Source organism: Macaca mulatta, chromosome 13, assembly GCF_049350105.2.
Source record: "Macaca mulatta isolate MMU2019108-1 chromosome 13, T2T-MMU8v2.0, whole genome shotgun sequence".
NCBI classification, from domain to species: domain Eukaryota; kingdom Metazoa; phylum Chordata; class Mammalia; order Primates; family Cercopithecidae; genus Macaca; species Macaca mulatta.
In genome coordinates this window covers 93,167,232-93,192,744 of record NC_133418.1, presented here as the reverse complement: position 1 = coordinate 93,192,744, position 25,513 = coordinate 93,167,232, and the positions used below count along the sequence as shown (strand labels likewise).

Genomic DNA, 25,513 nt, shown 5'->3' with positions numbered 1-25,513 from the left:
TTCTATATCTGGTGGCATAAGGGAACGTCAGAGTCAATCATAAGAAGAACTCTGTGTGCCATTCCATTCCTGTCTTTGAATATGAAGGGAGTCACATAGGAAGGAATGTGGGAAGCCTTTAGGAGCAGAGGAGGACCCTCTGGCCAATAGCCAGCAAGAAAATTAGGGCCCCAGTCCTACAACCACAAGGAACTGAATTCTGCCTGAAACCTAAATGAGTTTAGAAGAGGATTCATCCCTAGGGCCTCCAGATAAGAGTCCAGCCCAGTAGACACCCTGACTTTGGCCCTGGAAGACCATGGCCATGAAACCATGGCCTTGGGTTCCATAAGCAAGGAACCCAGCCAATCTTGCACAGTCTTCTGCTTTACAGAATGGTGAGCTTAAAGAAAAGGGTATTGTTTTAATCCACTGAGTTTGTGATAATCTGTAACACAGCAATAGAAAACTAGTACACCCAGCGTGAGATGAACTCAGGTGAAAATTGTGTGTCATCTGACATCTATAAGCACCCACTTTGACAGTTAGACTACAGTATAATTTGGGTTATCAGTAATCAGTGTCAGCTCACTGTATAAAACCCTTGTAAAGTCTAGGTATTTTGAAGTTTCCAGTTCACAGAGGCTTTAGGAAACACCGGGGGAAAGATTTACAGTACATATTCATGGACATGCTGCAGGATGCTTCCTCAAAATGATGTGTCCTTCCCTTCATCCAAGGGGTTCCTCTTTGAATGCTGGTTTAGATCTTGGAATTAGGGGATATGTTGTGGCTACTCAAGCCATAATCTCTGTTCACCAGACCTAGAACTTTTCTTTGACTATCCATATTAAGTAAAACTTTAGTAGATCATTGTATCTTTCCTATTGCTATTATAACAAATTACCAGAAAATCAGTGGCTTAAAGCAACACAAGTTTATTATATTACATTTCTGGAGGTCAGAAGTCTGCAAATCAGTCCTACAGGGCTAAAAATCAAGGCTTTGGAAGGCTATGTTCCTTTTGCTGACTGATATAAATTGGCAAAACCTTGTAATTCTCCTCCAAAGTCAGACTTTTTACTTGTCTCCTGAGGCCTTTGGGAATCTAACTCTCATTATGGGTCTAGAGACAATAAAAGGTGGAGAGATGAGTTTTGAGATGCACTTGCATCCCTTTGCAATCCCTTTGAAATGACCCTGGTTGAGATCATTACAGATACTTCCAACAAGGGATCTTATTAAAAAAAATTCAGATCACTGGAATCTATCTGGATGTCTCTATTCCAGTTCAGAATTTTATTCTTTCCAACAAATGCCCCAACTTTTACAAAAGAATCTAGTGAGCCATGACTCCAAATTGCTCTAATTCTGCAACCCACAACATGAAAGTTTGGGTCTGATCTTTGTCAAAAAAAATTACACCCAAAATTTGATGCTGTGGATTGTAGAATTAAACATAAGCTTCTTTTATGACAATCATAAAAGCTCTCCAGTTTTCTGTGGTTTTTCTTTGTTTGTTTGTTTGTTTGTTTGTTTGAGATGGAGTCTTGCTCTGTCGCCCAGGCTGGAGTGCAGTGGCGTGATCTGGGCCCACTGCAAGCTCCACCTCCCGGGTTCACGCCATTCTCCTGCCTCAGCCTCCCGAGTAGCTGGGACTACAGGCACCCGCCACCACGCCCAGCTAATTCTTTGTATTTTTAGTAGAGACAGGGTTTCACCATGTTAACCAGGATGGTCTCAATCTCCTGACCTCATGATCCGCCCACCTCAGCCTCCCAATCTGACTGTTTTGAGCTAAAAAATCTAGGTCTGAGTTTTTCATTTTTTTTTTAATCCTCTCCAATGAAGTCAGAAGCAGCTATCCCACCTTAGTGTTCATGTGGTCTGCATATGAATTCTCCATATAGAGTAGTCTATATGGATAGAGTACATTTTTGAAAGTCTCTACCTCTGGTATTTTTTCCTTCTTGCTTGAAATACCTTGAGGGGCTTTTCTAACTGATAAAGTATTTCAGTAGTCTCTATGGATATAATGAATATGCAGACATTCTATATGGATATAATGGATTAAGCAGCCACCTAATCCCCAAAGCTTTGCCTTCAACAAGAACTTTATTATAAGCAACTACATGCAGTAATTTAAGTAGCTATTTTCCCATATATGCCATGACCTACCAATATCTGTTTTTCTCTAATAGGTGAGATTATTGTTGCTTCAAATCTAACCAGATCTGACTCCATATTTGATAACCTGTTTCTTAGTGCCATATACTTTATCAGTCAGAAAAGCTCCTCTAGATATTTCACACAAGAAAGAATAAATCTCAGAGTTAGAGGCTTTCAAAAATGTAGAAATGACCAGGGGACTGAAAGTACAGAAATTCTGAGAGGCTACCAACAGCAATCTCAGCTGCCAAGAACATTAAATGGGTGATTTGTAGGAGGCCAGTGAGAACATATCTCCGTTTACCAAAGCCCATCCTCTGCTTACCACCATCCTAGGAGCAATAATGGCTTTTGCTTTTCCTCTGCCTTCCAAATCACACATGAATGCCGTTCATTGAAAGAATATAATGAGGTATCCTACTGTAAGGGATTCTGAAAAATGTAGTTTGATTTCCTAAGATACAGGGAAGAGCACAGCAAATAAAAAATTGCACTGGAATTTTAATAGGTAATTTTGTGCATAATGTTAAAAAGTAAGTTCTTTAAGGAAATGATGGTGGTTTTAAAGGATAGGATGGGGTGGTGTGTGTGTGTGTGTGTGGGTGTGTGTGTGTGTTTGATGTCCTTACCTAGCAGAATAAAAAGTTGACATCTGTGGTAGATATCAGTGCTGCATAATTCTTTTTCTTTCAGGCCCACTGGGGAATTGCCTTTTCTTGAGTTCCCTGAGGTTAGGTGTGGCTTACTTTCACCAAAAAAATTAGAGTAGAAGTCATATGTTTTACTTCCACATGTAAGCTTTTAATTGCTCATACTTAATGCTCCACCCCATTGTTTCATTGTTGGAATAATAAATCAAATGTTGGCATGAAGGTGAAATGCTGAATCATCATTGGGAAATATAAGCTCCAGAGAGTTCCCCTGACACACAATGGCCTTTGCTTGAGCAAGAAATAAATATTTATTGATTTAAGTCACAGATTTTTGTGGTTTTTTATTACAATGAGACATCATCTCACCCCAGTTAAAATGGCTTTTGTCCAAAAATCAGGCAATAACAAATGCTGGTGAGGATAAGGAGAAAAGGGAACCCTCATAAACTGTTGGTGGGAATGTAAATTAGTACAGCTACTACAGAGAACAGTTTGGAGGTTCCTCAAAAAACTAAAAATAAAGCTACCATACAATTGAGAAATTTCACTGCTGTGTATATACCCAAAAGAAAGGAAATCCACATATTGAAATATCTGCACTCCCATGCTTGTTGCAGTACTGTTTACAATATCCAAGATTTGGAAGCAAGCTAAGTGTCCATCAAGAGATGAGTGGATAGAGAAAATGTGGTACTTGTACACAGTGAAGTACTATTCAGACATTAAAAAAAGAATGAGACCTTGTCATTTGCAACAACCTAAATGGAACTGGAGGCCATTATGTTAAGTGAAATAAGCCATGCACAGAAAGACAAACATTGCATGTTCTCACTTATTTGTGGGATCTAAAAATTAAAACAATTGAATTCATGCAACTAGAGAACAGAAGGATAGTTACCAGAGTTAGGAGGTTAGCGAATGAGTGAGGGGGAGGTGGAAATGGTTAATGGGTATAAAAAATATATACATAGGGTTGATCGGGCAAGATGTTCAAATAGGAACAGCTCCAGTCTGCAGCTCTGAGAGAGACAAATGCAGAAGGCAGGCAATGTCTGCATTTCCAACAGAGCTACCCCATTCATCTCATTAGGTCTGGTTAGGCAGTGGGTGCAGCCCATGGAGGGTGAGCAGAAACAGGGTAGGGTGTTGCCTCACCCAGCAAGTACAAGAAGCCAAGGGACCTCCTTCCCCCAGCCAAGGAAGCCATGAGGGACTGTGCTACTCAGCCAAGATACTACGCTTTTCCCACGGTTTTTGCAATCGGCAAATCAGGAAATTCCCTCATGTGCCTACACCACCAGGGCGCTGAGTTTCAAGCACAAAACTGGGCGGCTGTTTGGGATGACACTGAGATAGCTGCAGGAGTCTTTTTTCATACCCTAGTGGTGCCTGGAACCCCAGCAAGACAGAACCGTTCACTCCCCTGGAAAGGGGCTCAAGCCAGGAAGCCAAGTGGTCTTGCTCAGTAGGTACCACAACCATGGAGTATAGCAAGCTAAGAACCACTGACTTGAAATTCTCACTGCCAGCACAGCAGTCTGAAGTCCACCTGGGACTATCGAGCTTGGTGGGGGGAAGGGCATCCCCCATTACTGAGGCTTTAGTAGGCAGTTCTCCCCTGACAGTGCTAAGGAGGCCAGGAGGGTTGGACTGGGCGGAATTTACCACAATGCAGTAAAGCAGCTGAGGCGCAACTGCCTCTCTAGATTCCTCCTCACTGGGTGGGGCATCTCTGAAAAAAAGGCAGCAGCGCAGTCAGGGGCTTACAGATAAAACTCCTACCTCCCTGGGACAGAGAACCTGGGGGAAGGGACAGCTGAGGGCACAGCTCCAGCAGACTTAAACTTTCCTGCCTGCCGGCTCTCAAGAGAGCAGCTGATCCTGAAAAGATTCTCCCAGCACAGCGCTCAAGCTCTGCTAAGGGACAGACTGCCTCCGCAAGTAGGTTGCTGACCCCCGTGCCTCCTGACTGGGAGAGACCTCCCAACAGGGGTCGACAGACACCTCATACAGGAAAGTTCCAGCTGGCATCAGGCCAGTGTCCCTCTGGGATGAAGCTTCCAGAGGAAGGACCAGATGGCAATCTTTGCTCTTCTGCAACCTCCACTGGTGATACCCAGGCAAACAGGGTTTGGAGTGGACCTCGAGCAAACTGCAGCAGGCCTACAGGAGAGGGGACTGACTGCTAGGAAAAAAAAAAAAAAAAAAAACTAACAAACAGAAAGCAACAACATCAACATCAACAAAAAAAAGACCCCCACACAAAAACCCCATCCCAAGGTAATCGGCCTCAAAGATCAAAAGTAGATAAATCCATGAAGATGAGGAAAAACCAGCACAAAAATGCTGAAAATTCCAAAAACTAGAGTGCTGCTTCTCCTCCAAATGATCACAATGCCTCTCCAGCAAGGGCACAAAACTGGACAGAGAAAGAGATTTACGAATTGACAGAAGTAGACTTCAGAAGGTGGTAATAACAAACTCCTCTGAGCTAAAGAAGCATGTTCTAACCCAGTGCAAACTAAGAACCTTGATAAAAGGTTACAGGACCTGCTAACTAGAATAACCAGTTTAGAGAGGAAAATAAATGACCTGATTAAGCTGAAAAACACAGCATGAGAACTCCATGAAGCATACACAAGTATCAATAGCTGAACTGATCAAGCAAAAGAAAGGATATCAGAGATTGAAGATCAACTTACTGAAATAAGACATGAAGACAAGGTTAGAAAAAAAGAATGAAAACGAATGAACAAAGCCTCCGAGAAATATGGGACTACGTGAAAAGATCAAATCTACGTTTGATTGGTGTACCTGAAAGTGACAGGGAGAATGGAATCCATTTGGAAAACACACTTCAGGATATTATCCAGGAGAACTTCCCCAACCTAGCAAGACAGGCCAACATTCCAATTCAGGAAATACAGAGAATTCCACTAAGATACTCCTCAAGAAGAGCAACCCCAAGACACATAATTGACAGATTCTCCAAGGTTGAAATGAAGGAAAAAATGTTAAGGGCAGCCAGAGAGAAAGGTCAGGTTACCCACAAAGGAAAGCCCATCAAACTAACAGCAGATCTCTCTGCAGAAACCCTACAAGCCAGAAGAGCGTGGGGGCCAATATTCAACATTTTTAAAGAAAAGAATTTTCAACCCAGAATTTCATATCCAGCCAAAATAAGCTTCACAAGCAAAGGAGAAATAAAATCCTTTACAGACAAGCAAATGTTGAGGGATTCTGTCACCACTAGGCCTGCCTTACAAGAGCTCCTGAAGGAAGTACTAAATATGGAAAGGAAAATCCAGTACCAGCTGCTGCAAAAACAAACCAAAATATAAAAAACAATGGCACTATGAAGAAGCTGCATCAACTATTGTGCAAAATAACCAGGTAGCATCATGATGACAGGATCAAATTCACACACCTAACAATATTAACCTCAAATGTAAATGGGCTAAATGCCCCAATTAAAAGACACAGACTGGCAAATTGGATAGAGTCAAGACCTATCAGTGTGCTGTATTCAGGAGACCCATCTCACGTGCAAAGACATAGGCTCAAAATAAAGAGATAGAAGAATATTTACCAAGTAAATGGAAAGAAAAAAAAAAAAAGCAGGAATTGCAATCCTAGTCTCTGATAGAACAGACTTTAAACCAACAAAGATCAAAAAAGACAAAGAAGGGTATTACATAATGGTAAAGGGATCGATGCAACAAGAAGAGCTAACTATCCTAAATATATATGCACCCAATACAGGAGCACCCAGATTCCTAAAACGAGTTCTTAGAGACCTACAAAGAGACTTAGACTACCACATAATAATAGTGGGAGATTTTAACACCCCACTGTCAGTATTAGACAGATCAATGAGACAGAAAATTAACAAGGATATTCAGGACTTAACTCAGCTCTGGACCAAGCAGACCTAATAGACATCTACAGAACTCTCCACCCCAAATCAACAGACTTTACATTCTTCTCAGCACCACATAGCACTTATCCTAAAATCGACCACATACATGGAAGTAAAACACTCCTCAGCAAATACAAAAGAATGGAAATCGTAACGGTCTCTGAGACGACGGTGCAATCAAATTAGAACTCAAAATTAAGAAACTCACTCAAAACTGCACAACTATATGGAAATTGAGCAACCTGCTCCTGCGTGAATACTGGGGAAAAAACAAAATTAAGGCAGAAATAAGTATTTTGAAACCAATGAGAACAAAGAGGCAACATACCAGAATCTCTGGGACACAGCTAAAGCAGTGTTAAAAGGGAAATTTGTAGCACTAAATGCCCACATCAGAAAACCGGAAAGATCTGAAATCAACACCCGAACATTGCAATTAAAAGAACTAGAGAAGCAATAACAAACAAATTCAAAAGCTAGCAGGAGACAAGAAATAACTAAGATTTGAGCAGAACTGAAGGAGACAGAGACAGGAAAAAAAAACCCTTCAAAACATCAGTGAATCTAGGAGCTGGTTTTTTGAAAAGATTAACAAAATAGATCAACTGCTAGCTAGACTAATAAAGAAGAAAAAAGAATCAAATAGACACAATAAAAAATGATAAAGGGCATATCACCAATGATCCCACAGAAATACAAACTACAATCAGATAATACTATAAACATCTCTACACAAATAAATTAGAAAATCTAGAAGAAATTGATAAATTCCTGGACACATACACCCTCCCAAGACTAAACCAGGAAGAAGTCAAATCCCTGAATAGATCAATAACAAGTTCTGAAATTGAGGCAGTAATTAATAGCCTACCAACCAAAAAGCCCAAGATCAGATGGATTCACAGCTGAATTCTACCAGAGGTACAAAGAGGAGCTGGTACCATTCCTTCTGAAACTACTCCAAACAATAGAAAAAAAGGGACTCCTCCCTAACTCATTTTATGAGGCCAGCATCATCCTGATGGCAAAACCAGGCAGAGACACAGCAAAAAAAGAAAATTTCAGGCCAATATCCCTGATGAACATCAATGCGAAAAACCTCAATAAAATACCAGCCAACTGAATCCAGCAGCACATCAAACAGCTTATCCACCACAATCAAGTTGGCTTCATCCCTGGGATGCAAGACTGGTTCAACATACACAAGTCAATAAATGTAATCCATCACATAAACAGAACCAATGACAAAAAACACATGATTATCTCAATAGATGCAGAAAAGGCCTTCAATAAAATTCAACATGCCTTCATGCTAAAAACTCTTAGTAAACTAGGTATTGATGGAACATATCTCAAAATAATAACCTATTTATGACAAACCCATAGCCAATATCATACTGAATGGTCAAAGCTGGAAGCATTCCCTTTGCAAACCGACACAAGACAAGGATGCCCTTTCTCACTACTCCTATTCAATATACTATGGAAGTTCTGGCTAGGGCAGTCAGGCAAGAGAAAGAAATAAAGGGTATTCAAATAGGAAGAGAGGAAGTCAAACTGTCTCTGCAGATGGCATGATGGTATATTTAGAAAACCCCATTTTCTCAGCCCAAAAACTCCTTAAGCTGATAAACAACTTCAGCAAAGTCTCAGGATACAAAATCAACGTGCAAAAAATCACAAAAATTTCTATACGCCAATTAAAGACAAGCAGAGAGCCAAATCATAAGTGAACTCCCATTCACAATTGCTACGAAGAGAATAAAATACCTATGAATCCAACTTAAAAGGGATGTGAAGACCTCTTCAAGGAGAACTACAAATCACTGCTCAAGAAAATAAGAGAGGACACAAACAAATGAAAAAAAAAAAAATGCCATGCTCATGGATTGGAAGAATCAATGTCATGAAAATGGCCATACTGCCCAAAGCAATTTATAGATTCAATGCTATTCCCATCAAGCTACCATTGACTTCCCTCACTAAATTAGAAAAAAAAAAACTACTTTAAATTTCATATGGAACCAGAAAAGAGCCCGCACAGCCAAGGCAATCATAAGCAAAAAGAACAAAGCTGGCGGCATCATGCTACCTGACTTCAAACTATACCACAAGGCTACAGTACCCAAAACAGCATGGTACTGGTACCAAAACAGAGATATTGGCCAATGGAACAGAACAGAGGCCTCAGAAATAACATCGCACACCTAAAACCATCTGATCTTTGACAAACCTGACAAAAACAAGCAATGGGGAAAGGATTCCCTATTTAATAAATAGTCCTGGGAAAACTGGCTAGCCATATCCAGAAAACAGAAACTGGACCCCTTCCTTATACCTTATGCAAAAATTAACTCAAGACAGATTAAAGACTTAAATGTAAAACCTAAAATCATAAAAATCCTAGAAGAAAACCTAGGCAATATCATTCACAACATAGGCATGGGCAAAGACTTCATGACTAAAACACAAAAAGCCAATTACAACAAAATTACAACAAAAGCCAAAATTGACAAATGGGATCTAATTAAACTAAAGAGCTTCTGCACAGCAAAAGAAACTATCATCAGAGTGAACAAGCAACTTACAGAATGGGAGAAAATTTTTGCAATTTGTCCATCTGACAAAGGTCTGATATCCAGAATCTACAAGAAACTTAAACAAATTTACAATAAAAAAAAAAAACAAACAACGCCATTAAAAAGTGGGCAAAGGATATGAACAGACACTTCTCAAAAGAATACATTTATGTAGCCAACAAACATGAAAAAAAGCTCATCATCACTGGTCATTAGAGAAATGCAAATCAAAACCACAATAAGATACTATCACACACTAGTTAGAATGGCGATCATTAAAAAATCAGGAAACAACAGATGCTGGCAAGGCTGTGGAGAAATAGGAATGCTTTTACACTGTTGGAGGGAGTGTAAATTAGTTCAACCATTGTAGAAGACAGTGTGGCCATTCCTCAGGGATCTCGAACCAGAAATACCATTTGACACAGCAATCCCATTACTGGGTATACACCCAAATGAGTTCGTGTCTTTTGCAGGGACATGGCTAAAGCTGGAAACCATCATTCTCAGCAAACTAACACAGGAACAGAAAACCAAACACCGCATGTTCTCACTCATAAATGGGAGCTGAACAATGAGAACACATGGACACAGGGAGGAGAACATCACACTCCAGGGCCTGTCAGGTGGTGGAGGGCAAGGGGACGGAGAGCATTAGGTCAAATACCTAATGCATGTGGGGCTTAAAACCTAGATGATGTGTTGCTAGGTTCAGCAAACCACCATGGCACATGTATACCAATGTAACAAACCTGCACATTCTGCATATGTATCCCAGAACTTAGAGTAAAATTTTTAAAAAAATACAAAGAATTAATAAGAGATACTATTTAATAGCCCTAGAGGGGGACTATAATCAATAATAATTTAATTATACTTTTAAAAATAATTAAGAGTATAATTGAATTACTTGTAATATGAAGCATAAATGCTTTAGAAAATGGATACCTACTATTCCATGATATGATTATTATGCATTGCATACTGTACCAAAATATTTCATGTACCCCATAAATATATATAACTGTGTACCCACAAAAACTAAAAATTAAAAAAAAAACTTATTTAAAAAAATAAAACAGGTATAGCTTAGGTTCTCTGCCTCTTAGGATATCTTTTTGTTCTTTTCTTACCACAGAGCATCTGACAGTGATTTTGAGATCTCTTTCTCTGTGTTGGCTTAAATTTATCTGTGGAGGATATTTCAATAAACAGAAAACTTGGTTACCTAATAAAAAGATTAGTCCTACAGACACAGAGACCAGTGGAACCAAATAGAGAACTCAGAAATAAGATCACACACCTACAACCATCTGATCTTTGACAAATCTGACAAAAACAAACAAAGGGGAAATAATACCCTATTTAATAAATGGTGCTGGGATAGCTGGCTAGCCATATACAGAAAATTGAAACTGGACCCCTTCCTTACACCATATACAATAACTAATTCAAGATGGATTAAAGACTTAAATATAAAACCCAAAATCATAAAAACGCTGGAAGGCAACCTAGGATATATGATTCAAGACATAGGAACGAGCAAAGATTTCATGATAAAAACACAAAAATCAACTGCAACAAAAGCAAAAATTGACAAATGGGATCTAATTAAACTAAAGAGTTTCTGCACAGCAAAAGAAACTATCAAGAGAGTAAACAGCCTAAAGAATGGGAAAAAAATTTTGCAAACTATGCATCCGACAAAAGTCTAATAGCTGGCATCTATAAGGAACTTAAACAAATTTACAAGAAAAAAACAAACAATCATGTCCTTTGCCCATTAAAAAGTGGGCATTAAAAAGTGGGCAAAGGACATGAACAGACACTTTTCAAAAGACAGATATGCAGCCAACAAGCTTATGGAAAAAAAGCTCAACATCACTAATCATTAGAGAGATGCAAAACAAAACCACAAAACCATCTCACATGAGTCAGAATGACTATTACTAATAAGTCAAAAATAACAGATGCTGGTGAGATTGTAGAGAAAAAGAACACTTTTACACTGTTGGCATCAGTGTTAATTAGTTCAACCATTGTGGAAGACAGTGTGATGATCCCTCAACCACCTAGGGGCAGAAATACCATGTGACTCAACAATCCCATTACTGGGTATATACCCAAAGGAATATAAATCATTCTATTATAAAGACACATGCATACATATGTTCATTGCAGCACAATTCACAATAGCAAAGAGATGGGATCTACCTAAATGCCAATCAATGGTAGACTAAGGAAAATATGGTACACATACATCAGGGAATACTATGCAGTCATAAAAAAGAACAAGATAATGTCCTTTGAAGGGACATGGATGGAGCTGGAGGCCATTATTATCCTTAATAAACTAATGCAGGAACAGAAAACCAAATACTGCATGTTCTCAGTTATAAGTGGGGGCTAAATGATGAGAACATATCGAAACATGGAGGGGAAAAAGACAAACTGGGGCCTATTGGAGGGTGGAGGCTGGGAGGAGGGAGAGGATCAGGAAAAATAACTAATAGGTACTAGGCTTAATATCTGGGTGATTAAATAATTTGTACAACAACCCCCCCACCCCATGACACAACTTTACCTATGTAACAAACCTGCATATGTATCCCTGAACTTAAAAAGACAAGTTCCGAACAGTTGCATCAAATATGTGAAAGTGGAAATGCTCCCTTTAAATGCTTATATGCATGAGTGATTTCAGCAGCAAACTATCAGCTGCTAAGATGACTTAGCTACCTAAGACTTAGGACTCATTTCTTGCAGTATATCTAAAAAACAGATGAATAGGTCGGGCGCGGTGGCTCAAGCCTGTAATCCCAGCACTTTGGGAGGCCGAGACGGGCGGATCACGAGGTCAGGAGATCGAGATCATCCTGGCCTAACACGGTGAAACCCCGTCTCTACTAAAAAGTACAAAAAACGAGCCCGGCGAGGTGGCAGGCACCTGTAGTCCCAGCTACTCGGGAGGCTGAGGCAGGAGAATGGCGTAAACCCGGGAGGCGGAGCTTGCAGTGAGCCGAGATTGCGCCACTGCACTCCAGCCTGGGCAACAGAGCGAGACTCCGTCTCAAAAAAAAAAACAAAAAACAAAAAACAAAAAACAAAAAAAAAGATGAATAAATAAAGTGCTTAGTGTCCAAATAATTCTTAAAGTCCAGTGCGTAAAACTATGCAACGAATGCAAACATGTCTGGATGCACACTAACAAGGATCATATGTGAATCTGAAGAGCTTGTAAATGAAGTTTAATCTTCATTGAGTTATTTTTCATGAGTGAAAAAGTTTGCTATGATTATTACTGATAAAATATCATTTATATTGACTTTTTTAAGGAAAGACTTATTAAGTTACTTAACTGAGGTAATGGAGAAGTTTCTACTTTACTACAAGGTAAGAGAATGGGGTCTCCAATCTTTTCTCCAGTAGCCTAAGCTTCACCCACAGCAATTATTTTCCAGAATATAAAAGAGCCTAATGGAAACTGACCTGACCCTTAGCACCTTCAGCCACACCACTACTCCCTTTAGGGGTCCCAAGGTCACATTGAAAGAAAAAGTCAACTTTTCTCTTCTCCTTTAAAATGGTTAATACTGACTGCTTGGTATAACTTCAAGTCTCTGTCAGCAGAAGCACCAGGTATAAGTAAATTCCTCTTTCCTGACTTTTCAGTTTCTTCTTTCACTCTTACAAGCAGAAGAGCATTGTGAATTTATTAACATTACATTTTTGGAAAAATCCTTTGTCTTCAGGAAATGATTCACAGGTAGGCTTTTGAGGAGTACAAAACAATCTGTTTTCCTTACTTTTCATTGTAATCACTCACTAGTGGAAAGGAGGTGATGAACTATGGCTGAAAATTGAAACCGATCCACTTTCTCGAGGAAGACATTAAGGTCTCGTGAATAATCAAAAACTATTTATAAGAAAATAAGCCTCACTTTCCTTTCAGTTCCTATTTCAATTGTCTTATAATGATTTTTTATATTAAGTTATACCCTTTGTGATTCATTCCAAAATTATTTTTCTATATAATCTCCTGATTATATCTCTCATTTCTCACTGGGCAAAATAAACTCCAACCATGATGGAGAACCAAGGGGAAACAGTGGGTCAGGGAGCCTGACTGCCCTCACTCTCATGGGCTACCCTTATTTGTCTCCAAGTGGTCTCACACTCACACGGCCTGCTCCCTTTGGTCCTCTTCACTATTCCCCTAGCTGAGGCAGGAATAGCCCACCAACTAGCCATCCTCCAAGGATCCTTTCTCACCTGAGTCCCAGTTTGTCTTACTTCCCCCACACTCTGCTGCTGTCCAGGACCTCATCTTCTCTTCTCCGTCATCTCATTATTTTTTCATCTGTATTCAGGTTCTGATACTTTTCTTGACTCAGGTTTGAGCCCCTACAATCCATTCTTCACACTGCAGTCAGATTAAATCTTCGAAAGCTCAAAACTTATCATGTACCCCCATCCCTCCTTAAAGCCCTCCAACAGATTACTGTTGCCTTCAGAATCAAGCCAAATTCTCCAGCATGACTATATTAGTTCATTTTCAAACTGCTATAAAGAACAACCTGAGACTGGGTAATTTATAAAGGAAAGAGGTTTAATTGACTCACAGTTCGGCATAGCTGGGGAGGCCTCAGGAAACTCATAATCATGGTGAAAGGTGAAGGGGAAGCCAGGCACGTCTTACATGGCAGCAGGAGACAGAGCGAGGGGGAACCTGCCAAACACATTTAAACCATCAGATCTCATGAGAACAGTGTGGGGGAAACTGCCCACATAATCCAATCGCCTCCCACCAGGTCCCTCCTCCTCAGACCATGGGGATTAAAATTCGAGATGAAATTGGGTGGGGACACAGAGCCAAACCATATCAAGGACTTACATTGTCCTTTGAGATCTGGTCCCTGTGCACCTTCTCACCATTCAGCACCTCCCCACTTTCCTTTGCATTATTTGTCTCATGGAAGGATTTGCCTCCAAACTCCCCTCTGTTTCTCCTCTTTCCTTTCCATCTCCACATCAACGCAATGTTGAGGAAGACAAAGAACTAAAGATATATCTGAAATTCTAGTTTGACGCATAGAGCAGATAATGCCATTCAGGGAAACATGGAGGAGAAGGTGCTGATTTAGGAAATAAGAGTTATATTTGAGACCTCTTAGTTTCCAGGTACAAAAGGCACAAATCACAGGTGAAGGATACTGAACATACAGTTGAAATCAAGGGTGTGATGCTTAGGAGAGAGGTTGGGGCTGAAGAAAAATATCTAGGATTCATCAGTCTGAGACTATAGTGATCATCATAAGCCTGACAAATGTGGAAAGGTCCTATATGGTGGGAAATAAGAAAAGGGTATTAAATATAAGACTTAGAAAGCAACCAGTGGTTTTCTATCTGTTTAGTACTTTGTCCTTCAGTAGATGTTACCCTATTATCTCTCATGGTTGTCACAACAACTCTAGAATGCTGCCAAAAGACATATAACTGGTACTCAGGATTAAGACTCCACACTTCTGACCCCTAGATTGGTGCTCTCACCATTTTTTTTTTTTTTTTTTTTTTAACTACACTGCTGCTCCACACGTTAGTGCATGGGGATATTTTTTAAAATGTAAAACACTCACAGCAGAGAGGTGGAGGAAACAGACCTGAAGAGATCATTTTTAAAGTGGCAAGTGCTACGAGACAGGGTGCTCAGGAACTTTAGAGGTAAGGTGCCAGACCCAGCTTGGACTCCTGGAGGAGCTCAAGCCTGAGCTGAGTTGGAAATATTGTGATGAGTAAGTCAGGGTGAAAAAAAGAGCTAGCAGGGGACCTGGAGGGACATTCAGGCAAAACAGTCAACAGAGCAAATCACAGAGCAAACACCAACATGGTCGGTGAATGTGGAGAGCTGCAGGAAACATGATGAAGCCAAGGAAGACAGCATAAGGAGGGCTGCAGGAGGAGATGAGGCTGGAAAGAGGGCAGAGCCAGCCCTTGCAGGCCTTTCTGGCCTTATTAAGGAGCACAGACTTCACTCTAAGGCTGATGGGGAGTTGCTGGAGGACTTTGCTGGGAATTGCTGGAGAACGATGTCATGCAGGGGCATGACATAGATCAGTATGCACCAGAGACCCATCACTCAGATAGCACTCAAATGTAGAGAGAAAACAGAGAGAGAGAGCTGTTGTATTAATCTATGTGACAGATGATGAGAACTCAAAATAGGGCAGTGGAATCAGAATGGAAAGTTTCAAGAGTCAGTTTCAAGAAGTGCAGGGAATGAAAAGATGTTTTAACATAGCATGAGTCACCAAAAAGCCCATCTGACGATATTTACAGAGTACCACCACGCTCTTTGTTAAGAGGCTAGTAGATGTGTGCTTGCATTAACCACATCACCACTTTTTTCATATGAAAACAGGGGAAAAAAATAATCTTGCTGGACTGTATCTTTCTTTGGGACAGTTCACATTAGTAATGGCTACCAAATGGAGATACATATTTCTTGACCCAACTAAGCAGGTAACTTCATTTTCTTTTTTTAAAAAAAAACTACTGGGGTATAATTGACGTACATAAAGCTGTACATATTTAAGATATACAACTTTATAAATTTGGAGATAAGAATAGACTTATGAAACTAAGACCACAATCTAAGCCACAACATATCCATTCTTCCAAAAGTTTCCTCTCACCCTCTTTATTTTCTTTCTATAATATAAACACTTTCATAAAAGCTATCCTCATAGCAAATGTTTAAGCATATAGTTCAGTGTTATTTACTGTAGGCATGTGCTATACAGTGGATCTCCAGGACTTATTCATCTTGTATAACTGAAACTTTGTACCCTTTCACCTCTCTGTTTTCCCCCACCCTCCCTCACACACCCAGTCTTTGGCAACCACCACTGAACTCTCTGTTTCTTAATTTTCTTTTAATTTTTATTTTCTTTTTTCTTTTTTTTTTTTTTTGTAGGGATGAGGTCTCACTATGTTGCCCGGGCTTGTCTCAAGTGATCCTCCTGCCTTGGCCTCCCAATGTGCTAGGATTACAGGCATGAGCCACTAAGCCTGGCCTGTACTTTCTGTTTCTATGAGTCTACCTTATCCTTATATACATAGTATTATGCAGCATTTGTTCTTATGTGTTTTGCTTATCTCATTTAGCATAATGTCCTCGAGGTTCATTCATGTTGTTCCAAATGGCAGGATCTCCTTTTCTATGGCTGAATAATATTCCATTATATTTATATATCACATTTTCTATCAGTTTATCTGTTGATTGATAAGACATTGAAGTTGCATCAGTGTTTTGGCTATTGTTAATACACTGCAGTGAACACTGGAGTGCCCATATCACTTCAAGATCCTGATTTCAATTCCTTTAGGTTCATACTACCCCAGAAGTGAGATTGCTAGATCATATAGTAATTCCATGTTTTAATTTTTTTAGGATCTGTATACTGTTTTCCATAGTGACTATACTAACTTACATTCCCACCAACAGCATACTAGGGTTCCCTTTTCTCCACTTCCTCACCAACACTTGTTTTCTTTTTTCTTTTTGTAATAGTCATTTTAGCAGGTGTGAAATAATAGCTCATTGTGGTTTGATTTGCATTTCCCTGATGCTTTACTGATTTTTCATATACCTATTGGCCATTTGCACATCTTCTTTAGAGAAATGTATACTTAATTCTTTGGCCCATTTTTTAACCAGATTATTTGTTTTTTGCTTCTGAGTTGCAGGAGTTCCCTATAAATTTTGGATATTAGCCCTTTATCAGATAAATGGTTTGCAAATATTTTCTCCCATTTCATAGACTGCCTTTTCATTTTGTTCATTGTTTCCTCTGCTGTGCAGAAGCTTTAGTTTGAAGTAATCTCACTTGTTTATTTTTGCTTCTGTTGCCTGCTTTTAGTGTCATATCAAAGAAATTATTGTCAAGACCAATAGGTTTTTCCTGTGTTTTCTTCTAGAAGTTTTACAATTACAAGTGTTATAGTTAAGTCTTTAATCCATTTTGAGCTGATTTTTGTTTATGGCATAAAACAAGGGCTTCAATTTCATTATTTTGAATATAGATATACAGTTTTACCAACACAAATTATTGTAGAGACCATTGTTTTCCCATTGTGTACTCTTGGCAACTTTGTGAAAGATCAGTTGACCACAAATGGGTGGTTTTATTTCTGGGCTCTGTATTCTGTTCCATTGTCCCATGTGTCTGTTTTTATACCAGTATCATAATGTTTTGACTATTGTAGCTTTGTAATATATATATAAAATCAGAAAGTGTGGTTTCTCCAGCTTTGTTCTTCTTGTTCAAAATTGCTTTACTCAGAATCATTTATGGTTCTATCTGATTTTTAGAACTATTTTTTTCTACTTCTGTAAAAAACAAGAGCCATTTGGATTTTGATAGTACATTGAATCTGCAGTTTGCTTTCAGTAGTGTGGACATTTTAGAACATTAATTCTTCTAATTCATGAACACAGATGTCTTCCATTTATTTGTATCTTTTAATATTTCTTTCATTAGTGTTTTATAATTTTCAGTGTACAAGTATTTCACCTCCTTGGTTAAGTTTATTCCTAAATATTTCCTTCATTCTGATGCTGATGTAATTAGGATTGTTTTCTTAATTTCCCTTTAGATACTAGTTTGTTGTTAATGAATAGTAACACATCTGATTTTTGTATATGGATGTTGTATTCTGTGACTTCACTGAGTTCTAACAGGTTTTTTGTAGAATATTTATGATTTTCTATATATAAAATTATGGGCCAGGCGCAGTGACTCACACTTGTAATCCCAGCATTTTGGGATGCTGAGGTGGGCGGATCACCTGAGGTCAGGAGTTTAAGACCAGCCTGGCCAACATGGTGAAACCCTGCCTCTACTAAAAATATGAAAATTAGCTGGGCATGGCGGTAGGTGCCTGTAATCCCAGCTACTTAGAAGGCTGAGGCAGGAGAATTGCTCGAAACTGGGAGGTGGAAGTTGCAGTGAGCCAAGATAACGTTACTACACTCCAGCCTGGTCAACAGAGTGAGACTCCATCTCAAATAATAATAATAATAATAATAACAACAACAGATTATGCCATCTGCAGTGATAATTTTACCTCTTTTCTGATATGTATGGATTTTATTTATTTTTTGTCTGGTTTCTCTTGCTAGGATTTCTAGCATTATGTTAAATAGAAGTTGCAAGAGTGGGCATCCTTGCCTTGTTCCAGATAGTAGAGTAAAACCTTTTCATTTTTTATCATTGAATATGATGTTAGCTGTGGGTTTGTGGTATATGGATTTTATTGTGTTAAAATACATTCCCTCTAGTTGTTTTATCATAAAAGGGTGTTGAATCTTGCTAGGGGTTTGTTGATTTTGTTTATCATTTCAAAGAATCAACTTTCAGGATTTTTCTATTCTTCTTTTTTATTTATTTTGCTCTGATCTTTATTATTTTATTTCTTTCTGCTAACTTTGACCTTAGTTTTGTTCTTTTTTTTTTTTTTTTTTTTTAAGACCTGTCTTATTTTTTAATGTAGGCATTTATTACCTGAAATTTCCTCTTGGAAGTTCAAGTAATCTCATACTTGGTTACTTGAGTATCTCAAGTAACCAAATTTTTGCTGCATCTCATAACTTTTGGTTGGTTACTTTTTGTTTTCAGTTGTCTCCATATACTTTCTAATTTCTCTTTTGATTTCCTTTTTGACCCAGTAGTTGTTCAAGAGTGTGTTGTTTAATTTCCATGTATATGTGAATTTTCCTATATTCCTTCTGGTATTGATTCTAGTTTCATTGCATTGTAGTCAAAAATATATTTGGGATGATTTAAATATTATTTAATTTGTTAAGACTTGTTTTGTGGTCTAGCATGTGTGTCTTGGAAAATATCCCATGTGCACTTGAGAAGAATGTGTATTCTGCTGCCATTGGGTGAAATGTTCTGTATATGTCTGGATATGCTTTGATTCTTTTCTCTTTTCTGTCTGGATGTTCCATCTATTCATGAAAGTATAGAATTGAAGTATTCTATTATTGTTGTATTACTATCTATTTCTCCCTTTAGCTCTGTTAGTATTTTCTGGAGGAGTCTTTAGGGTTTTCTAGATAAATGATCATATCATCAGCAAACAGCGAGTTTGACTTCCTCTTTACCAATTTAGATGCCCTTTATTCCTTTCTCTTGTCTGATTGCTCTGGCTAGGACTTCCAGTACTATGTTGAAGAGAAGTGGTGAGAGTGGGTATCTTGTCTTGTTCCAATTCCCAGAGGGAATACTTTCAGCTTTCCCCACTCAGTGTTATGTTGGCTGTGGATTTGTCGTAGATGGCTTTTATTATATTGAGGTATGCCCCTTGTATGCCAATTTTGCTGAGAGTTTTAATCATAAAGGGATGCTGGATTTTGTCAAATGCTTTTTCTGCATCTATTGAGATGACCATGTGCTTTTTGTTTTTAATTCTGTTTATGTGATGTATCACATTTATTGACTTGAATATGTTAAATCATCCCCACATCCCTGGTATGAAACCCACTTGATCATGGCAGATTATCTTTTTGATATGTTATTGGATTCAGTTAGCTAGAATTTTGTTAAGGATTTTAGCATCTATGTTCACTAAGGATTTGGTCTGTAGTTTTCTTTTTGGTTATGTCCTTTCCTGGTTTTGGTATTAGGGTGATACTGGCTTCATAGAATGATTTAGGAAGGGTTCCCTCTTTCTCTATCTTGTGGAATATTGTCAATAGAATATTGGTACCAATTCTTCTTTGAATGCTTGGTAGAATTCTGCTGTGAATCCGTCTGAACATCTATTTGTCGGTAAATTTTTTATTATTATTTATTTTATTATTTTATGTATTTATTTATTTATTTATTTATTTATTTATTTTGAGACAGAGTTTCACTCTTTGTTGCCCAGGCTGGAGTGCAGTGGTGCAATCTCGGCTCACTGTAACCTCTCCTCCTGGGTTCAAGCGATTCTCCTGTCTCAGCCTCCTGAAGAGCTGGGATTACAGGCATCCACCACCACACTCAGCTAATTTTTGTATGTTTAGTAGAGACAGGGTTTCACCATGTTGGCCAGACTGGTCTCAAACTCCCGACTTCAGGTGATCCACCCACTTTGGCCTCCCAAAGTGCTGGGATTACAGGCGTAAGCCACCCCACCCCAGCCTGTTGGTAATTTTTTAAATTACCATTTCAATCATGCTACTTGTTATTGGTCTGTTCAGGGTATCTAATTCTTCATGATTTAAGCTAGGAGGGTGGTATCTTTCCAGGAATGTATCCGTTTCTTCTAGGTTTTCTAGTTTATGCACATAAAGGTGTTAATATGAGCCTTGAATGATCTTTTGTATTTCTGTGGTGTCAGTTGTAATATCTCCTGTTTTGTTTCTTATTAGGCTTTTCTGGATTTTCTCTCTTATTTTCTTGGTTAATCTTGCTAATGGCCTATCAATTTTATTTATATTTTCAAAGAACCAGCATTTTGTTTCATTTATCTTTTGTAATTTTTTTTGTTTCAATTTCATTTCATTTCATTCTGCTCTGATCTTGGTTCCTTTCTTCTGCTGGGTTTGGGTTTGGTTTGTTCTTTTTTCTCTAGTTCCTTGAGGTGTGACCTTAGATTGTCTGTTAGTGCTCTTTCCGATTTTTTGATGTAGGTGTTTAGGGCTATGAACTTTCCTCTTAGCACCACCTTTGCTATGTCCCAGAGGTTTTGATAGGTTGTATCACTATTGTCATCCAGTTCCAAGAATTTTTTAATTGCCATCTCGATTTCATTTTTGACCCAATGATCATTCATATGTTTAAGTGCTCCAATATTTGGTGAATACATATTTATGATTATCATATCCCCTTGATGAATTGGCTCTTTTATTATTATATGGTAACCATCTTTGTCTCTTGTGACAGATTTTGACAGAAAGTTTAATATAAATACAGGCACCCCTACTCTCATTTGGTTACTATTTGCATGAAATATATTTTTCCATCCCTTTATATTGTCTATATGTGTCCTTACAGCTAAAGTGAGTCTCTTCTAGATAGAATATTGTTGAATCATTTTTTCATTCATTCAGCCATTGTGTCTTTTGATTGAAGAACTTAATCCATTTACTTTAAAGTAATTACTGATAGGTAAGAACTCACTACTGCCATTTTGTTCACTGTTTTCTGATGGTTTTGTAGGGTTTTCTTTTTCTTTCTTCCTTTCTTGCTGTCTTCCTTTGTGATTTCTTATTTTTTTCTGGTAGTAGTATGCTTTGGTTCTTTTCTCTTTACCTTTTGTGTATCTATTAGAGGCTTTTTTCTTTATAGTTACCATGAAGTTTGCATAAAACATCATATAACAGTCATTTTAAGCTGATGACGTCTTTATTTCATTCATGTACAAAAACTACTTTCCTCCCTCACCCACATTTTATGCTATTGATGTCACAGTTTATGTCTTCTTACAATGTGTATCCATTAACAAATTATTGTAGCTATAGGTACCTCTCCCTTTTAACTTTTATGCTAGATTTAAAAGTGGTTTGTAATATTACAATATTACATTGTTCTGTATTTGCCCATATATTTACATTTACCAGTGAGATTTATACTTTCATATGCTTTTGTGTTGCCATTTGGTATCTTTTCATTTCAACTTGAAAAATTCCCCCTAGTACTTCTTGTAAGCCAAGTCTAGTAGTGACAAACTCCCTCAGTTTTGGTTTGTCTGGGAAAGTATCTCTCCTTCATTTTTTAAGGATAGTTTGGCTGGGTATACTGTTCATGATTGGCAGTTTTCCTTTCTTTTAGCATTTTGAATATGTCATCCCACTGTCTTCTGGTCTAAAAGATTTCTGTTGAGAAACCCATCAATCGTCTTATGATGATTCTCTTGTGTGTGATGAGTCACCTTTCTCTTGATGCTTTCAAAATTCTTTTTTTGTCTTTGACTTTTGATAATTCAATTATAGTGTCTCTTGGTATAGACTGACTTCTTAAGGTTCAAACTATTTGGGTCCTTTGAGCTTCATCAATTTGGAGGTCCATTTCCCTCCCTAGATTTGGAAAATTTTCAGGCATTATTTGTTTAAATAAGCTTTCTTCCCCTTTCACATTTTTTCTCCTTATGATATTCCCATAATGTGCAATTGGTTTGCTTTGAGGTATCCCATAAGTCCTGCGGGCTTCTATCACTATTTTCTATTCTCTCTCTCTTTTTTTTTTTTTTTTTTTGGCCCCTCTGATTGGATAATTTCAAATCACCTGCCTTTAAGTTTGCTGATTCTTTCTTCTGCTTGATCAGTCTGCTATTGAAGCTCTCTACTGAACTTTTCTATTTGGTCATCGTATTCTTTAGTTCCCAAATTTGTTTGGCTCTTTTTTATGGTTTCTATCTCTTTATTGAACTTATTTTGTTCATGTATTGTTTTCCTAATTTGATTTAGTCATCTATACAGTCATTCTCTTATAACTTACTAAGTTTCTTTAGGATGATAATTTGGAATTCTTTCTCATGCCATTTATAGATCTTCATTTGGTGAAGTGGGAAGTGTCAGTTCCAGGAGCTTTATGGCCACTATATAATAATAAAAGGGCCAATAAAATGGCACACTTTAGGTGCCCCTGAAGCCAGGCTTGACTCTGCAGGATTTGGGGAAGGCATTCAATTTTGAAACATCCTCTTTACAGGAGAAGGAGAGAAGGAGAGCTTGCATCCAGTGTCTTGGCATATAAGGGTACTACCCTAGGCAGAAGAAATGGGTGGCTCTCAGCACCTAACGTGACTCTGTGGGATTAAGAAAAACCACACAAACGTAAGACTTACCTCTCCTCAACAGGGAGCAAGAGGAGTATAGGGGGTGCATCCATTGAGGTTTGAGAGACCTCTAGAATCTCTAGCCAGGTTGTCTGATGAAGGTCATTCCTTTTTGAATTCAGTTTGTCTGTAAAGGCTGGAAGAGGTAACTGCTTCCTCAAGTGGGAAGGCATCAATGGAAGACTACAAGGTCTAGGAGGGAAGAATGGTTTTGTTAGCCATGCCCAGAGCCCCACTGCTCTGTACAGCCTCAGGACATGATGCTCTGCATCCCAGCCACTCCAGCTCCAGCTCTGGCTAAAAAGGGCCAAGGTAGAGCTTGGACCACTGCTTCAGAGGGTGCAAACTGCAAGCCTTGACAGCTTTCACGTGATGTTAAGCCTACAGGTGCACAGAGTGCAAGAGCTGAGGCTTGGAAGCCTCCACCTGGATTTCAGAGAATGTATGGAAAAGCCTCGATGTCAAGGCAGAAGCCTGCTGCAGGGGCAGAGTCCTCAGGAAGAACCTCTACTAGGGCAGTGCAGAGGGGAAATGTGGGGTTGGAGCCCCCACACATAGACCCCACTGGGGCACTGCCTCGTGAAGCTGTGAGAAGAGGGCCACCATCCTCTAGACCCCAGAATGGTAGATTCACTGACAGCTTGCACCATGTACCTGGAAAAGCCGCAGGCATTCAACACCAGCCTGTGTAAGCAGCTACGGTGGCTGTACCCTGCAAAGTCTCAGGAAAGGAGCTGCCCAAGGTTTTGGGAGTCCACCCTTTGCATCAGCGTGCCCTGGATGTGAGACACGAAGTCAAAGTAGATTATTTTGGAGCTTTAAGATTTAATGGGCCGGGAGCGGTGGCTCACGCCTGTAATCCCAGCACTTTGGGAGGCCGAGGCGGGCGGATCACAAGGTCAGGAGATCGAGACCACGGTAAAACCCCGTCTCTACTAAAAATACAAAAAATTAGCCGGGCGCGGTTGTGGGCGCCTGTAGTCCCAGCTACTCGGGAGGCTGAGGCAGGAGAATGGCGTGAACCCGGGAGGCGGAGCTTGCAGTGAGCCGAGATCGCGCCACTGCACTCCAGCCTGGGCGACAGAGCGAGACTCCATCTCAAAAAAAAAAAAAAAAAAAAAAAAAAATTTAATGGGCCGGGCATGGTGGCTCATGCCTGTAATCCCAGCACTTTGGGAGGCTGAGGTGGGTGGATCACCTGAGGTCAGGAGTTCAAGACCAGCCTGACCAACATAGAGAAACCCAGCTCTACTAAAAATACAAAATTAGCCAGGTGTGGTGGCACATTCCTCCCAGCTACTCAGGAAGGCTGAGGCAGGAGAATCGCTTCAACCTGGGAGGCAGAGGTTGCGATGAGGCTGAGATCACACCATTGCACTCCAGCCTGGGCAACAAGAGCAATCTCAAAAAAAAATTTAAAAAATTTCATGACTGCCCTGCTGGGTTTTGGACTGTATGGGCCTGTAACCCCTTTGTTTTGGCCAATCTATCCCTTTTGGATTAGGAGTATTTACCCAATGCCTATACCTCTTTTGTATCTTGGAAATAACTAACTTGTTTTTTATTTTACAGGCTCATAGGCAGAAGAGACTAGCCTTGTCTCAGATGAAACTTTGGACTTTTGAGTTAATGCTGGAATGAGTCAAGACTTTGGAGGACTGTCGGAAAAGCATGATTGTATTTTGCAATGTGAGAGGACATGAGATTTGGGTGAGGCCAGGGGCGGAATGATATAGTTTGCATCTGCGCCCTGACCCAAATTTCATGTTGAATTGTAATTCCCAATATTGGAGGTGGGACCCTGTGGGAGGTGATGAATCACAGATGCTGTTCTCATGATAGTGAGGGACTTCTCACAAGATCTAGTTGTTTAAAAGTGTGTGAGACCTCCTGCATCTCTCTCTTTCTCCTGTTCCAGTCATGTAAGACCTGCCTGCTTTCCCTTTGCCTTCCACCATGATTGGAGCTTTCCTGAGGCACCCCCCAGAAGCTATCATGCATTCTGTACAGCCTGTAGAACCATGAGCCAATTTAACCTTTTTTCTTTTTAAATTACCCAGTATCAGGTATTTCTTTATAGAAGTGCAAGAATGGACTAATATAAGATCCCTGATGGAAGATGATGAATAGGGCATTACAAGGAGGAAAGAAGAAATCATCAAAAGTATGGCAATCAAAAGGAACATGATATATTGAGGAAAATAATAACCAAACCAGTTTGGAGGGAGCAGAAGTTTTTTTCAGGGAAGTAGTAAGAGATAAGGTGGATGGTTGATTAAGACAGAAATCTGGGAACCCTTAAAGATCAAGAAGAGACTTCTTTGTGGGATATAAAAATCAAAACAATTGAACTATTAGAGACAGAGTAGAAGGGTGGTTACCAGAAG

The 25,513-nt window shown here is 39.2% G+C and overlaps 1 long non-coding RNA gene across 1 annotated transcript in view; it reads right to left on the bottom strand.

Moving 5' to 3' along the window:
* Positions 1-25,513, bottom strand: part of LOC114671740 (uncharacterized) — a 122,165-nt gene that overhangs the window by 53,094 nt on the left and 43,558 nt on the right. The window contains exon 5 of the long non-coding RNA XR_003721798.2: positions 13,922-14,028. This is a non-coding gene — a long non-coding RNA (uncharacterized LOC114671740). The remainder of the gene's footprint in view (positions 1-13,921; positions 14,029-25,513) is intronic.